At 42.3% G+C, this 15776-nt stretch overlaps 1 protein-coding gene across 2 annotated transcripts in view; it reads left to right on the top strand.

Annotated features, from left to right (window-relative positions):
* Positions 1-15776, top strand: part of LOC126470399 (kelch-like protein 5) — a 288827-nt gene that overhangs the window by 73460 nt on the left and 199591 nt on the right. Inside the window, exon 3 of one of the 2 annotated variants that reach the window (XM_050098245.1) lies at positions 5120-5216. The exons of the other annotated variant lie outside the window; for it this stretch is intronic. The gene's annotated coding sequence lies outside the window, so the exon portion shown is untranslated. The remainder of the gene's footprint in view (positions 1-5119; positions 5217-15776) is intronic. 2 annotated transcript variants of the gene reach the window in all.

The raw sequence follows: 15776 nt of genomic DNA, 5'->3' as shown, positions 1-15776 counted from the left end.
AAGTGGAAATTTTCCTAGAAATCAAGGAAACCTATAAGGTAAACACTGTGCAGAGAAGGTTCTGTTGGCATAGCGACCAAGGTACTTGGCTGGGGAGCAGAAATGTGTTAAATTCGCACTTGCTTTCTTTTTATGTCCTTTTTCATTTTGAAATGGGTGTGAATAGGAGAGTTAGTAAGATAAGTAAATCAATAACGAAAAATGAGGTTGGCAAATAAATTCATTAAATGACTTGAATTAGTATATAATTAAAAATTTAATACTGGTTGCTTTAAAATGTCTTTCACTCAGTTTCATGTCCTCCATTCTTTTGAACAACTGGATAGATGGTGTGTGTCATACAAACATTCAAAGCAAATATGCTCATGGAACCAAGAACATAATGAACACACTCTTCACATAATTACATTATTTCTTTCGAAGATTCAGTGAGAAACAGCCCTAATTTAAATTTTAAGATATTTCTTTTTCAGGAATAAATTTTGGTGCATACTACACATACAATAACATCGCCTGAAAAATCTGTGTTAAAAAGTGATAATGAATTATGCTATAAATTGGTACTGCATCCACATGGGTGTGCAGTTTGCATTGAGTTACCAGAAGCAGATTGGAATTTTGTACCCTCAAAAATGTGTATTTAACTTGGCGATAAAAATTAACATTACATGGCTGGCATGGCCGTATTACTTATGTTGTGCATGTCAGTTGACCCTTGCTGTCTATAAACGTGACATCATCACATGATGATATTAGTTTGTCCACCCCAGGAATCCAGTATCAGACAAAACTTATCAGCGATGTATTGTTTTAAAATGTTCTCGAGATAAGATTTTAATTGTACTTTGTTAATTGACCAGATTAGGAGCAAATTATGTAAATATTTTTTGAGTTGGTTAAGTGATTGACTTCATCTATATCCTGAGGACCAAGTTATTTATTAGTTTCTTATAAACACAGGAAAACTTCAACAACAATTTTCCAGATGCTGTGATTTCATTTTGTGCTGTGTAAGAATGCTTATCTTATGTATACTACCAACTACAACAAGGGTTCATTTTTCTCTGTTATGTAATAACATCCATCAAATGTTTGTCTTTGCAACACTCTTACTCACAATTGTTTTCATACAATGAGGCTTAAAATTGTGCTCTTTATTAATCAAAGTTGTCTGAGCAATTTATTTGCCTACTTGGTTATTATTTGTTATTGATTTATGTACCATATTAACCCTGTCCCCCATTCATAGCAATTTCTAAATGGAAAAAAAGAATGCACATGGAAATCACACAGGTTTTCTGCTCCCAAGCCAAATTCCTTGGTCGCTGCAGTGGCGATGCTTTTACTGCACAACATTTACATTATGGGTACGTAGGCGGCAGTTATATAAGCATCTTTTCTCAATTTCTAGGAAAATATTGTCACATCCAGAGCATGGGTTGTGCCAGGGATTGAGACGCGGGGGTTTGTGTTGCACTTTTGACCAAAATGAGAGGGAGACTTGACTGATGCAAATTCCCTGATGTGGATGCAGGAGATTGGAGGATAATAAGGAGAATAAGCTCTCAAAAAGAATAATGAACCTTGGAGTTTACTATGAATCTTTAGTACAAATTTACCATTGTATCTGAGGTGCCTCCTCGCTAAAGTAAAGTCCCTGCACAGAGACTATCACTGTTACGTCTGGTAACTGAAACTCTCGTGTCAATATAGGATCAACAGAGTCTAGCAGCTATCTAATTTGTGGCCCAGCAACATCAGCCGAACACTCTGGCTGCCTCTGTCCATGACCACTTCTCGTGCCTGTCTCTACTGAAGCCGCTGCTTCTGCCTGCAGACTCTATTGTCTGCCTCCAATCTCTCTGCAGGATGGGTCCTAGCATTTTGTTCGCGTTTCCACTTAGACCTCACCAGTCACTGATGTGATGTAGCATCTAAGGCTCCTCATCGCCTATTGGCTATATTGCTATCTTATTCTTCTTTTTATGTTTCAGAGGCTGTGTGGAAGGGTTAGGCAGCCTTTACCTATAAGGCCAGCAAATTCGTCCTAAGCCTTCCATTGGCTTTTCGTGACGTATTGTAGCCCCTCCCCACAAGCTCCTCTCTCTTTCTCTCTCACAGCTTTGTTCTCTGTCTTGCATTTATTGCATAAGGACCTTGCTTTATTAAGTGTCACCTAATTTATCTTTGTCTCATTCTGTCAAGTAACTTATCCCTTATCTCTATAAGCCTCCCAAATTGTACTCCTGTAGCCTAGACAAGTGACTTATCTCAGTAAGCCGCCCAAGTTGGCTCCTGTGACCCAACACATGTGGCCCTTGTGGCTGCCTCTTTCACACCCAACATTCCGCCTGTAACTAATTTTCAGTATTATTCACAGGACTTGCCTTTCAGCTACGGACATGACAGCTCCTCCTTAGGGGAAATTGCCGTTACTCTTCAGAGCGGCATCAATTTCTTGGGTTCTTATTTTGAATTTTTGTTTGCTGTTCTTGTGTTGTCCATGGGTTACGTGGACATATCAGTTACATTCAGATATTATTACATTGGTACAACAATTACATTCAAATCGTATTCTGTCTTGTACATATTTTATATAGGTAGAACAATTATATTCAGATGTGCACCTCTGGAAGAGAGTACATGATTTCACCATATTATACTAGGATTACAAGTCATTTTTTCAAACGTTACTTTATTTTTCTGAAAATAATACATTGCTTTACAGAAGTCACTCAGTACAATATTTCTTTTGAACTTAACATCTATTTCTAAAAGCCATTGTTTTGTCACGGTCCTTAGGGATTATTTTCATAGATTACTACCTCCTCTGTATCTCTATTCAGAGAGTATCGAGATGATGTATTGTCTGGACTTTGGTTTGCTATGGTGGTTCTAACACGAATTGTCCCACAGCCATCATTATGAAAATAATTCCATATAATTCTAAAACAATCCCTGCAACATTTATATCATCTACTACTGCATGTTAATATAACCAATAACAATGCTTGCATAAGTCATTTAGAAAAATGTATTAAGTATCTGGAGCCCTCACCTGCTGCTGCTGCTGCTGCTGCTGCTGTTCATCAACCATTATTTCTAGAACATTCAACCTTTTCTCTGCAACTTGCAAATCATAGAGTTGTGTGACAATATGGTCTTACGGTAATTGTAAATTTAATGAGGCAATGTTTGTCTTTCCATTATTTAATAAATGACAGTCGAACTCCAAATCAGCTTTCGGTATTATACCTTTCTTAGTCATATTTTTGTATATCACTTGGTCTGTCTGTATGAACTCTCTTGTTCCATACCCTTTGTATTTACAGTAAAAACTTACTTTTCCAATTCCTTTCAACAATACATAATTTGTAGTCTGCATTCTGCATAGTAAGTCAGATCTTCCTCTTTAGGAGCTACATACGAGGGTGGACCCAAAAGAAACCAGATTGTTGTCATAAAAAATTTATTGATGAACCTTTTTACAAAATTACTTCAGTCACCTTCAAAATACTCTCCATTACATGCGATGCACTTGTCAAGAGTCTTTTACCACTGTTGGAAACATGTTTCAAACTCTTCAAGTTTGATATTGTCCAGTGCTCTTTGCGAAGCTGTTTTTACCGTCTCCACATCATCATAATGCTCCCCTTTTAGTACTTTTTCATTCGTGGAAATAGCAAAAAGTCGTACGGGGCTAGGTCCGGCGAATACGGGCGTGGGGAACGACAGACCACCTCTGAGATGCCAAATAGTGGGTCACTCGTAAGGCCGTGTGTGCTGGAGCGTTGTCGTGATGCAGAAACCAGTCACCTGATCGCCAAAGTTCCGGGCGTTTCCTCCTCATATCCTCTCGCAGACACCTTAAAACATCCAAGTAAAAGTGCTGGTTGACAGTCTGGCCAGGGGATATGAATTCCCGATGCACAATTCCACGAACTTCAAAAAAGACAATGATCATTGTCTTCACATTTGACCTCACTTGCCTTGCTTTTTATGGTCTGGGAGAGTAGAGAGTCCAGAATGAGCTAGGTCTTCAACACACATCTCACCATGTTTAAAGTGCCCAAACCACTCGAAAACCTGCGTGCGGCTCATAGCGTCCTAATGGAAAGCTTCCTTAAGCATTTGGTGTGTCTCCGTTGCAGTTTTTTTAAGCAGGAAACAAAATTTCACCCACCCTCTTTGTTCTTTTAAAGTTGCGTGCGGCTCATAGCGTCCTAATGGAAAGCTTCCTTAAGCATTTGGTGTGTCTCCGTTGCAGTTTTTTTAAGCAGGAAACAAAATTTCACCCACCCTCTTTGTTCTTTTAAAGTTGCCATAATGACTTCACAGAGGTAACCCGCCAACAGTCAGAGAACACAATACCACACTTGCACGTTCAGCTCTACACTGACGCCGCCTGCACAGCTGTTTCATGAAGGTCTCTACTAGCACCATCTAGCGAGAGAACCCTGCACTACGTCTACGAGTGGCAGCGCCCTCGGTGTTCGGTTTCTTTTGGGTCCCCCCTTGTATAACCACTTACTATTATTTAAGTGTGTCCAAATAATCTGATTTAAAGATACTATTCTTTTTACACAATTGTTAGGAATTTCAGTTATTATTGGCTTTCTGTCCTGAGCTTACTGCAATTTAATGAGATAAAATTACACCAGATGCATTTTGCTTTTATTTACAAAGCATCTCTTGTGGTTATTCTGCAAATTGGATACATATGTTCGCACGTTTGTGGTTGTTTCAGAATAAAAACAGCGTTTTGTTTATCAAGTTGGATTGTAAGTTAATTATGGTGTTTCTTTACATATTCAGCAAACCACTGCTTGTTCCCTCCTCCTTAGCAGTGGCTTATGTCGAAAGACATTGTTTTGCATAGGCATTAGGCAGTTTTTGCCGTCTGCAGTATTTCTTGCACTGCATTTGGGTTATTTACACCTCAGTGTTGGAAACTGAAATGCATTTGGGTAATTTATACTTCAGCTTTGTAAACTGAACTGAAGTTGTGTGTGTGTGTGTGTGTGTGTGTGTGTGTGTGTGTGTGTGTGTGTAGTTTGTTTGTCACTCTGTGCACAGTATTACCCAGTGTTTGTCTGTCTGTTTGTTTGTTTTCATACAGGTTGTGAATGTTGCCAACCTGTGAGTGAAACTACCCTTTTTTTGGATGGGGGTGTGGATGGTGATCATAGGACAGAGCCTGTGAGGAGATGGTAGTGGTAAATTGAGTCTGTGGTTATGTATGTATATTTAATGTTATATTAAGTGGTTCATCAGTTTAAAGAGTGTGTGGTTAGCCAGGTTAGCCTGATGATTTTTGAGTTATTTCTTTTCTGTTATGTTTTTGAATGTGGTACTTTTCTTGTAAGGGGAGGTGGTGTTTTTTGTTGTCTATCCTTATGATTCCCATGTCTGTGTCTCTGGTGGTAATTTTATGTTGGTGTTGGTGTAAGTGTTCTGCAAAAGTCAAACGTTTTATGTACTTTCTTATACTCCCTTGCTCTTACATGTTCATTGTATCTGGTTTAACCCATGTATCTTTCGTCACATGTATCCAATTTGCAGAATAACCACGGAACATACAACATGCTTTGTAAATAAAATGAAACACATCTGATGCAGTTCTCTCTAATTAAATGGCAGTAAGCTCAAGACAGAAAACCAATAACAACAGATTTTAACAGCTGCTGCGGAAGATGGCCATCCAAACAAATGTAGTTAGAAATTTTATTGACTGGCTGAAGCGGTTTTGCTTCACACTATCCATGATCAAATGTTGAGAGTAGTGCAGATGTTTGCCTGCACAGCCACCTGTTCTTACTTAATTCCTTATAATTTAGTTGTTCAGCTGACAGCTTTGCATACTGTCTGTACGCTTCATCAGTTAACAAAAAGTCACTCTCAGGCTGCGTGGATATGTACTTTCCCCTTGACTAAGGAATCTCTTTTCGTAATGGAAATATTTTATACAAATTAAACATATTGTCAACTAAAGCAGCAGTTATTGCTTAATCTAATGTGCTTCTGGCTAGGAATACACCTACAGCAATGAACTTTAACAATAGGTATGCTGATGATTAGGCTAGAGGAACAGGAAACTTCACGTCATTTATTCACCTCTTATTAAACTGAGAAATTTTAAAATTTGAATGGTGTTTATTATGTGTGACTATAATATGCCCTTAGGTGCATTAACAATCACATTTATCATTTGTTCATATTCTGCTTCTATTGCCCTGAATACATCACACATTTGCAACACCTGTTTGCATATTGTTACAAATGTTGCTACCCTTTTAAATCTCATGTCCGTTTCCTTAACGTATGACTTAAAGAACCTTTCCAGTCTTTCCATTCCTGATTTTAAGATGTTTTCATTTTTTGTTATTGGTCTTGCTGCCCTATTGAATATAGACAGTGTCGCTATTGTTACTGCCACTTGTTCCTTAGTTAAGCTTAAGAGGCCTTCTGAGTTTCTTTCCATAGTCTGTGCTTTTTCTTATAATACATAGGATCAACTTCATCTAACATTCCAAATAATATTCTACTTACCTACCCAACAAAGTTGGACACCTCTCTTGTGCATTGTTAGCCACTACACTAATTTCTGTAGCCTTGTGACTTCCTCTCTCTGTCATGTTAATTGTTAGTCTAACAGGTGACACTCAATCCCACCTTCAGTTCTTTCTCTGCACTGCTAATTTTCCATACCTTTCAACATTCTGAAATCAATCTGTTATAGCATCTAAATTTACACATGTTGCAATTCTTCGATTAATACAGTACACCTCAATTTCCACTAAATTATCATAATATAGCCCCCCTCCTACTGCTGTTGCTGCTGCTGCTGCTACTACTACTACTACTACTACTACTACTACTACCACCACCACCACCACCACCACCACCACGAGTAGTAGTAGTAGTAGTAGTAGTAGTAGTATTGAAACATTCTTCATGCATGTGCCATACCTGAAATTAAGTCCTGTTTCAGTATTTTTGCATGCACCTATGTTTCATATAATCTTTATTATTACATTCTGAGTACAAACCCTTACTACTTCATAAGGCTCCTCGCCACTATGAAGTCCTCAGGGGCTCTGCATTTGTTTGCTGAGTATGGGCTTGGCGACCCTGGGGTTCCTGAGCTGGGGATTGGAAGTGCCGCCAGTCCCCTGCCCCCTAAGCTCTGGGCATGCTTCAGTGACCATCGTGCAGTGTGACGGCAGAACGTTGTCTGTCTCTTGGCTTCACTGCCTGGATCGCGAGGATGGTATAAACTTCTATAGTGGAACAGTCATTAACGGGCAACCTCTGGGGAACCTGCCACACCTCAATTGTATAAGACTTACTCAGGTACGTAGAGATCTGTCTGAGTGGACCCTTATTTCCCTGCTTGTGGGACCAATATGGAACCTTTGAATTCTTCTTCTTCTCCTCCCAGTGGGAAGGGGGTACTGCTTGGGAGTTCTCACACCAATTCATCAAAAAGAATGAGGGGGCTAGTCCTCCTGATAATCAACTCGTTGTCAGTAACTGTGCTCAAGGAGTCATGAATCACAGTGTCTTTGTAGTGATCAAGAGGAAGGAGGGGACGTTTGAAAAAAGGCTTCCTTGCTTGTCGAGACTAACTGGGCAAAGCAGGTGGAACTCCTTAAGAAGTCACAGAAATTGGGTGAGTACATCATCATTGTTGAGTTGCATAACTTCCTTAACTCCAGCAAAGGTGTGATAACCTGCCGTGATGTTATGGACATAGACGTTACTGAACTCAGACTAGATTGGGCACCACAGGGGATCATAGATGTGGAACAAAGGACACACAAGAACACTGGAGAGAGTGGGAAGACTGCCACTTTTATTGTGACCAATTCTCCAACACTACCTGAACACATCATGGCAGGTTTTCTCCGACCTAGGGTTCGGCCCTATGTACCTAACCCTATGTGACGCTTCAAGTGCAGGCATTTTGGCCATACAATGCTGAGCTGCAGAGGCAGAGCGACTTGGTGGAAGAGTGGAAAGACAGCCCATGAAGCTGGGACTGACTGTCAATCTCCAGCAGTCTGCATTAACTGCTCTGGGAGCCACCCAGTCAGGAGCCAAGCCTGCCCTGTTTTTGCAGAGGAACGCAAAATTCAGGAAATCAAAGTGACCAAATGGATCCCTTACGCAGAAGCCATAAAGGTCTATCAGGCAATGAAACCCCCTGTCTTTGCCACTTCTTATGCTTCCTTGGTGCAGAAACCTGTCATTAAGGTCGACGCTTCACTCAGATGACGTCCAGTTTACTGTTATCTACCACTAGCACCTGTATTTGCACCTGTATGTGCCAAAGCCAAGTGGAACACACCGCAGTCCAGGCAGCAACGATGGAAGAAACCAATAATTCTTCCGCAGTGTGCAGCCCAAAGGCACCCCAAAAAGCAGAGTGCCTCTCATCTCAACGCCAACTTTCTTCAAAGAAAGATGGCTCTCGCTGCCCCCCCCCCCCCCTTTCCCCCTCATCCTTGCTGGGAGAGGGAACAGGGAGAGGAACTCAACATTCAGGACAAAAGCTGACCTGGGTGCCATCGGCCATCAGACGTCATTCTGGAATGTCTGACTGATGAGGACATCATGAATTTTGATGCTTCATCACCAGACCCACTCAGCCCCACCACTCCGCCTCGCTCTCCAAGCGCCTCACCACCTCGGCGCAAAGACAAGGGTAAACAAAATGAAATGGCTCCCATACTCCAATGGAATATCAATGGATACAGGACTCATCTGGAGGAATTGAGACTCCTTGTACAGGACAGACGCCTGTACATGGAGGCTATCACCTTTACAGAAAAGACGACCTTACTGGTGATAGGGCAAAAGATGAGGTTGCAGTGTTTGTAAAGGACACTCTTCACACCTCAACTGTTCCTTTTACAACAACACTACAAACTGTTGCTGTTCAAATAGTGTCCCATGTGGACTTCACCTGTGTGCGCTCTTTGTACCTACCACCTCATGAGCCTTTTGACAGCAGGGTCCCCACTCATCTTCTAGATGAACTTCCTGACACCTTTCTCCTTTTGGGGGATTTCAATGCACACAGTGCACTATGGGGTTCTTACACTACTTGTCCCAAGGGTTGGGCACTTGAGGATCTACTGCACACAACAGATCTCATCCTGCTAACACATTTTAGCACTGCTACAGGGTCGTCTACCGCCATAGGCCTCTCCTTCTGCTAGCCTGCTCTTGAGGACACTGCTCAGTGGGCAGTGGATGATGGTAGTGACCATTTCCCTATCTGGATCCATCTGCCTGATGGAGCAGATCTTGAAAGGAAGCCACTAAGATGGTAATTCAAGAAGGCTAACTGGATGCTTTACAGGCAGTTATCTGTTTTCAAGCAATGTGACGGCGTCCAGGACTGGGTGGATCACATTACAGCTATGATTCACCATGCCACTGATGCATCCATCCCAAAGTCTGTGGAAGTGCCTAGGAGACGACCTGTCCCTTGGTGGAACAATGAGTGTCGTTTTGCAGTCGGGCACAGGAGGACAGCTATGCACAGATTCAATCGATGCCTTACAGGTTCGAATCTTGCAAACTTTCGAATGGCACATGCAAATGCAGGCAGAATAAGTTGGGAGAGTAAGCGGAGATCTTGTTGCAGGAGCTGCCAATGATTTCAGGGCTGCCTGGCTGTCTGAATTGTTGTAGATGCTATGATCCTTGTAGCACCTACGCATATTCTCCTCCACACATGCGCTGATAGCAGTAATTTCAGCTTGGAATACAGACGCCAGTTTTCTTAGAGAGATTATGCCTTCCAGTCTTGGCTGAACCCCTTACACCCCTACCCCAATGCCTTGGTCTATTTTCAACCCATCAGTGAACCAAACGATGTCCCCCATAACGTGTTGAACTGTTTTTTCCCACTGCTCCCTGCTTCCAATTAATATATTGTAAAGCTTGTCGCAGCAGTTGGGAGTTGTTATATAATCAGCAGGCATTTCCCCAGCCATTCCTGTATTTACCTCACTCACTATGTTAGTGTGTGATTCTGGATATCCGAATGTGAGACAGTCTGTGCGCCCCAGCTGCTGCCTCCATCTTGACCTAAAGGTGTAGTGGAGGCATGTCCTGCATGGCTTCCATTCCAACAATTGGTATACTGCTAATTCTGCCAGTTATGTCTCAGCAGGCCAGTCTCTACACCTTAGCAAGCTCCTTAGCTGCAACCCACTGTTCTACCTTCTTCCACCACACTACGGTCCTGTAGGAAATCCTAGGTCTGACCACTGTGGTGTATAGCCAGTGCATACTCCTGGGGCTTAGGCCCCAGTTTTTGCCACAAGCCCTTCCAGTACTCACTAGAGTACTTTTTGCCTTGGAGCAGATTACTGTTAATGTGAGGGGTCCACGTTAGCTTCTCATCTAAGGTTTCCCCTAGATATTTCATTATCCCCTTCATAGGTAGAGTTTCATCGAAGAGCTTTAGATTCCAGCTTGAGTGTTGAATATGTCTCTTCGTAAATGGCACCACAACAGGCTTCTTAGGTATATGAAAATGTCCAAAAGAACAGATACCATCGGTGACCATGCAGCTTGTTAGAATGAAATTACAATGAAATGAATACCGCTAGCTGCATACAGGCGTTGATATAAGTCAACGGGGACAGTTGAAAATGTGTGCCCTGACTGGGACTCGAACCTGGGATCTCCTGCTTACATGGCAGACACTCTATCCATCTGAGCCACCAAGGACACAGAGAATAGTGTGATTGCAGTCCTCGGTGGCTCAGATGGATAGTGTGTCTGCCATGTAAGCAGAAGATCCCAGGTTCAAGTCCCGGTCAGGGCACACATTTTCAACTGTCCCTGTTGACTTATATCAACGCCTGTATGCAGCTAGGGGTATTCATTTCATTGTAATTTCAGTCTTCTTAGGATTAACCCTCAGATCCTGTTTAATGCACCAATTTTGCCCCTTTCCAAACCTCCTTGTGCCATATTACTAACTGTATCAGTAAATTTTCCAAGTATTACTATGACAAGGTCATCTGCATATCGTTGGCAGAATCATTGTCTGGAATTTAATTCCTCAATGGGTTCATTCACTACTAGATTCCACAATAGAGGGGACAAAACTACTACTGGTGGGCAGCCTCTAGTGGTGTTAATTACCATCTTTTCATTCATCATGGTAGCCTCTACTTTCCTTCCACTAAGTATGGCCGTGGTCCACCTGCATATAGTGGTCCCCAGGTCATGCACCTCTGCTGCCTTTACCATGGAATTGAAGGTCTAGTTACTGAAAGCCCCCCCGATATCCAGGAAGATGCAGAGGGCTATTTCTTGGAAGTGAAGTGCTTTCTCCACCTTCCCAACGAGTTGGTGGAGAGCTGTCTCACATGGTTTAGCTGGTTGATACGTCTGTTGGTTTGAATGTAGAGGGGCCCTACTTAGCCTCCTTTCCCAAACATATACATTAACGAGTTTTTCCAATGTTTTGAGAATTAAGGATGACAAACTGATTGGTCTCATATCCTTAGCCTTGGTATGATCAGTTCTCCATGGCTTTGGAATGAAGACAACTTTCAGTGCCCTCCAAGCATTGGGAATGATTCCTACTGCATTGGGAATGATTCCTGCTGCTAAGCTAACCCTGAATAGCCTGCATAGGACTCCTATGAGCTTTTCTCCTGCCTGTTGCAGGAGAGCTGGAAAAATTCCATCTGGGCCAGGTGACTTGAACGATTGGAATGTTCCCAGCGCCCATTGGATTTTATTAAACTTCACACACTCCTTGGCCGATTCCCAGTCCTCTCTTCGAGTGCCTGAGAACCATTTTCTCTCCGGGATTACATTCTGGTTTGTGTTGTCTGGCAGAACATATTGAGGAAAGTGAGTTTTGAGGAGCAGTTCCAGCGTCTCATGTGCTGTCTTTGTATATTCCCCATCCTCCTTCCTCAATTTGTGTCAAGGCATTAAACATCCTTAAATGTGTCAGTCATAGGTCTTGGGGAGCCGACAGAGCGCGTCTGCTCCAACTTCATAAGGCTTTTGTGTGGCTCCGGCTTGAATACGGATGCCAGATTTATGGGTCAGCACGCCCTTCATACCTTAAAATGCTGGGTGTAGTTCATCACGAGGGTATTAGGCTGTCGACAGGGGCCTATCGCACGAGCCCTGTTGTTAGGTTGTGTGCGGAGGCTGGTGAGCCTCCGCTGTCTATTTGACGTCGTCTTCTCATGATACACCAAGCATATAGGTCATGGTCCGTTCCTACATCGCCAGCATCCAGTTACGTTGTTCAGCCGCCGCTGGAACGGCTGTTCGATCATCGACCACAAGCAACACAGCCATTTGGGATCCGTGCAATGGAGAGCCTTGAATTATTACAGGTGGGGGGGGGGGGGGCGGCAGGCATTAATTTCCTAAGCCAGGAGTGGAGTAGGAGGGGCTCCCCCTGGCTACTACCAAGGCCCAGATTGCTTTTAGAACTGATTGCTTACAAAAAGCATTGTACCACAGACAATGTTTTTAAAATTAAATTTAATGAAATTTTACGGAGCCACCCAGATTTTATTACCGTCTACACGGATGGCAGGGAGATGTTTTCGGTTGTTCTGTCGTGTTCCCCGACATTGCACTCAGGATAGGGTTCCCAGAGCAGTTTTCAGTTTATTACGTGGAACTGTTTGCTATCCTGAGGGCAATGGAGCAGATGAGACGGCGTTGGGACAAAAAATTTATCATCTGCTCCGATCCTCAAAGTGCCCTTCTGGCTGTTAGATATACCCAGTAGATCGGATGGTGCAACAAGTGCAGGACGCTCTCCTCCTCTTGCAAAGGCAAAACAAGGAAATCATTTTTTGCTGGGTTTCCAGTACACATAGGCATCCAGGGAAACGAACTTGCTGCTGCTGCTGCTGCTGCTGCTGCTGCTGCTGCTGCTAAGGAGGCTTTCTCCCTTCCTCCTCCTGCCCGCTGTTCAGTCCCTCTGAGGCCGTCGCTTCATTTGTGGCCAGGAAGGCCATATGTTGGTGGGAGTCCCAGTGGCTGGAAGTCAGGAATAATAAACTATGTTCCATCAAGACTTCAGTGCGACCATAGATCACCTCCTTCCGCTCGCGCTGGTGTGAAGAAGTAGCCCTTACTCGGCTTAGAGTGGGACATCGTCCATTGACACATGGCTTCCTCTTACGTCGGGAGGAGCCCCCAGTATGTCAGAGATGCGGGACACAGCTGTCAGTACATCTTTTAACTGAGTGTGTTTTCTATGACGACCTGAGGGTCGAACAGGGTCTACCACAGGATCTTCCCTCTGTTTTAACTGATAACGAGGGGAGTGTTGTTCGAGTCTTAAAATATGTGGTGTTTCCGGAATTCTTCCCAAAATACTGGGTGTGAGATCTTAATGTGTCAGAGTGGCTGGGTCACGTATTATTTCTAAGTCGTCATCCAACCACGGTTATTTGTCCCTTTTTAACAGCATCTCTACAGATATTTTATTCATGATTTTATTTAGTTATCTCGCTGTGTCTCACTTTCTTGGGGTTGTTTTACGTTTCCTGTGGTGCACTCAAACGTAGTTTTCCAGTTTATTGATGTTCTTCCATAGATTGTTAATCTTCTTCGGTATAACATTAATGCAAGGGCGCTGATGACCTTGGTGTTAAGCACCCTCCGCCCTAAATAATAATAATAATAATAATAATAATAATAATAATAATATTATCAGCCACTGTGAATCTAGATTTTTAGTTCTGCCTCGTCATATTAACTCATCGAAGAGCAACTCTTTGCCATCGATCTTAAATTCCTGTGGGTTCTGTTTAGTATCATATTGTTGATTAATTGTTCTCTTATTCTTCACTGTCATCTCCCGCACTATTCTGTGTGCTTCCTGCATTCTTGATCTTATTCACATATGATTCATAATCGTAACTTACTGCTTTGCTTCCCGTTGCAGTATTCCTGGTATGTTTGCTTTTCGTACTATATGTTCCACGCTTCAGCTACTGTGTCTTTCTATCGGAACTTTTAAATTTATTTAAATCATCCTGAAAAGTTATCTCTTACCTGTACTTTGTACATTTGGTGGACCACCTGTGCCCATTGAACACTGCCTAAACACTGTCTCAGGTGTGTCAGTGATTTCTAAAGGCATTCTTGTTTTTTCTTGTGTGTACTTATTCCTCTGACACGACGGCCACTTCCGTTCATAGTCCTCGATACTCCTACGCATACCTTTGTGCTCTCCTAGTGGAGTATCACGGAACTCTGTTAATATAGTCTGCTTTCCTTCGGGACTAATTTTTCTTCGTTATGTTTCCCTTCCTACCTATGGCGTTACTTGTGCTTGTCACACACTCATGGGATTCCTTTCCCCAGTTGCTTCCACTACAGAGTTCTCCTCTCTTTGCATTACTATTTTTGCAAACCAATTCTTTCTCGTCTTTGTACCAGTTCTGTGGGCCATATTCTACTAAGAGCATCCGCAGTACAGTATAACCTGCCTGGTTTATAGATTCTCATAGTCATACTCTTCAAGCTTGTCTCCACTTCAGGAGTTTCGATCTCTCTATCTTTCACACTAAAAGTCGGTATTAACAGCTCGCGGTCTGTTACGACTGTAAACCTTCATCCATACATGTATGGTCGGAAGTGCTTCATTGTATATGCTATAGTGAAAAATTCTTTCTGTTTGTTACTATAGTTTTATTCCGCCATGTTCAATGATTTGAATGCATTTGCAATGGGCAGGTCTTTGCCAATTTTCTTGCCTTGCAACAAAGCTGCCTCCAAAGTGGCATTACTCGCAACAGTCTTCATAATGAATGGCTTCTCAGTTTGGATACTGAAGCACTAGTGTGTTGGACTAATCAATTGCTCCTGTTCCTCGAGTACCTTGTTTTGTTGTTTGTCCGATTCATATATACCCTTTTCTTTAATAGCTCGTAAATGGCCTCACAGTTTTGGTAAATTTAGCAATAAATTTCTGGTAGTACGCGAATAAGTCTAGAAACGCTTTTAATTCTTTTATTGTTCTTGGCTGAGGGAAGAACTTTACCTTCACTTTCACTATGTCCCTTGTCCGTAATACAATGGTCTAACAAGAGCACTTCTTTCCTTGATAACTCCCACTTTTCTGGTTGCAGCTTTCAAAATTATGCACTCGAAACCTGTCAAAAATTTCACAGAGCTTCTGATTATGCTCGTGCAGTTTTTTTTTTTTTTTTTTTTTTTGCCATAACACGCGATATGATACAGATAAACAAAACATTTAACTCCTTGCAGACCTGCCAATACTGTGTTCATTAGCAGCTGGAAACATCCTGGAGATCCTTTCAGTCCCATTGGCACTATCTTATACTCGTATGCTGATAATTCGAACAGAACACAGTTGTTTTCTATCCTTCTTGTCCGTCAATATTTGGTGGTATCTGCTTGCCAATAAAGTGTTGAAGTAGTTTTCTTGTCCTAGTTGGTCCGAAATAATGGAGATATATGGTAGTGGAAATGCATTGCCTACAGTAATATCGTTAAATTTGTTGTAGTCCACAACTACTCTCCACTTCTTTGTGCCACTGGCGTCTATCTTTTTTCGAAATCAACAATAACGATGCGTTACAAGATCTCTTGCTGTCGAGAATTATTCCGCCTTTCAGTATTTGCTCTGTTTGCTCTTTTAAAATGTCCTTTTGCGCTTCTGGAATCCGTTTCGGTCTAGCATTCACTTCCTCCCTTGGATGTTCTGGCACTATCGGAATTTAGTGCTTTACCAT

Source organism: Schistocerca serialis, chromosome 3 (assembly GCF_023864345.2).
Source record: "Schistocerca serialis cubense isolate TAMUIC-IGC-003099 chromosome 3, iqSchSeri2.2, whole genome shotgun sequence".
Lineage (NCBI taxonomy): Eukaryota > Metazoa > Arthropoda > Insecta > Orthoptera > Acrididae > Schistocerca > Schistocerca serialis.
The sequence above is the reverse complement of the archived record's forward strand: the minus strand, read 5'-3'. Positions and strand labels throughout refer to the sequence as shown.